Source organism: Phoca vitulina, unplaced genomic scaffold (assembly GCF_004348235.1).
Source record: "Phoca vitulina isolate PV1807 unplaced genomic scaffold, GSC_HSeal_1.0 scaffold15, whole genome shotgun sequence".
In the NCBI taxonomy this organism is placed as follows: domain Eukaryota; kingdom Metazoa; phylum Chordata; class Mammalia; order Carnivora; family Phocidae; genus Phoca; species Phoca vitulina.
In genome coordinates, this window is record NW_022589718.1 from 31,401,374 (window position 1) to 31,403,538 (window position 2,165).

General features: G+C 41.6%; 1 pseudogene; it reads left to right on the forward strand.

Moving 5' to 3' along the window:
- Positions 1-269: 269 nt before the first annotated feature.
- Positions 270-1,860, forward strand: LOC116638048 (annotated as a pseudogene).
- Positions 1,861-2,165: the final 305 nt, after the last annotated feature.

Consider the following 2,165-nt stretch of genomic DNA (forward strand, 5'->3'; position numbering starts at 1 on the left):
AATAAATAAAATCTTTTTAAAAAAAAATACATATTGTGATAGGCAGAATAATGGCTTCCCAACAATTTCCAAGTTTTAACCTTCGAAATGTGTGAATATATTTAATTGTATGGCAAAGGTGAAGTAAGGTAGTAGATGGAATTCAACCTGCTAATCAAAAGATGTTTAAAAAGGATTATCCATCTTTGGGCTGGTCCGTGGTGGATGTCCGCACAGCCTCCTGTGGAAGCCTGGGCCCCCATGTAGCTTTCTCCCTTTGTTTCATAACTATGTCCACCAACAAGAATGCTAATTCACCAGCTGCCTGCCTTAACAGATTTAAGAACAAGGGGAAAGAATACAGAAATGAGGTGGCGCCGAATAGAAGTTAATTTGGAGCTGAGCAAAACTAAGAAAGATGATCAGAGGCTGAAAAGGAGAAACGTAAGCTGATTTCCTGATGACACTACCTCTCCACTGCAGGAAAACCACAACAACCAGGGCACTGCACACTGGTCTGTTGATGACATTGTCAAAGGCATAAAGAGCAACAATTGGGAAAGCCAGCTCCAGGCTACTCAAGCTGCCAGGAAACTGCTTTCTAGGGAAAAATAGCCCCCCATAGACAACATCATCCAGGCAGGTTTGATTCCAAAATTTGTGTCTTTCTTGGGCAGAACTACAATCTGAATCTGCTTGGGCTCTCACTAACATTGCTTCTGGGACATCAGAACAAACCAAGGCTGTGGTAGATGGAGGTTATCCCAGCATTCATTTCTCTGCTGGCATCTTCCCATGCCCACATCAGTGAACAAGCTGTAGGGGCTCTAGGAAACATTGCAGGTGATGATTCAGTTTTTTGAGACTTGGTTATCAAGTACAGTGCAGTTGACCCACTATTGGCTCTCCTTGCAGTTCCTGATATGTCATCTTTAGCATGTGGTTACTTACGTAACCTTACTTGGACACGTTCAAACCTTTGTCGCAACAAGAATCCTGCACCCCCATTAGATGGCTGTTGAGCAGATTCTTCCCACCTTAGTTCGTCTCCTGCATCATGATGATCCAGAAGTATTAGCAGATACCTGCTGGGCCATTTCCTACCTTACTGATGATCCAAATGAATGGATTGAAATGGTTATGAAAACAGGAGTTGTGCCCCAGCTTGTGAAGCTTCTAGGAGCTACTGAATTGCCCATTGTGACTCCTGTGCTAAGAGCCATAGGAAATATTGTCACTGGGACAGATGAACAGACTCAGATTGTAATAGATGCAGGAGCACTTGCTGTCTTTCCCAGCCTCCTAACGAACCCCAAAACTCATATTCAGAAGGAAGCTACGTGGACAATGTCAAACATCACAGCTGGTCGCCAGAACCAGATACAGCAAGTTGTGAATCATGGATTAGTCCCGTTCCTCACTGGTGTTCTCTCTAACGCAGAGTTTAAGACACAAAGGAAGCTGTCTGGGCCGTGACCAACTATACAAGTGGTGGGACAGATGAACAGATTGTATACCTTGTTCATCGTGGCATAATAGAACCATCGATGAACCTCTTAACTGCAAAAGATACCAAAATTATTCTGGTTATTCTGGATACCATCTCAAACATCTTTCAGGCTGCTGGGAAACTAGTGAAACCGAGAAACTTAGTATAATGATGGAAGAATGCAGAGGTTTGGACAAAATGGAAGCTCTACAAAACCATGAAAATGAGTCTGTGTACAAAGCTTCATTAAACTTGATTGAGAAGTGTTTCTCTGTGGAGGAAGAGGGAGATCAGAATGTTGTGCCAGAAACTACCTCTGAAGGCTATACGTTCCAAGTTCAGGATGGCACTCCCGGGACTTTTAACTTTTAGATTGTACAGCTGAGGCAGAAAGTTGTTGGTTGTGTACTCTGTTTGGTAGAAGTTTGTCTTACTGTTTCTCTACTAAGAACTCTTTTTAAATGTGTTTTGTTATTGTGGCACTTTTTACAACGGAACTATCCTTGACCAGTTCCAAAGTGTACAAACTGTATGAAGCTCTTCTTCTCAGTGGGTTTCTTATTTCTATGTGGAATCTCCTATCTTGCATTGTCCTATAAATAAAGATGAAATTCCACCCTTAAAAATAAATTCCACCCTTAAAAATAAATAAATAAATAAATAAAGGATTATCCAGGAGAAACCAATGTAATCACAA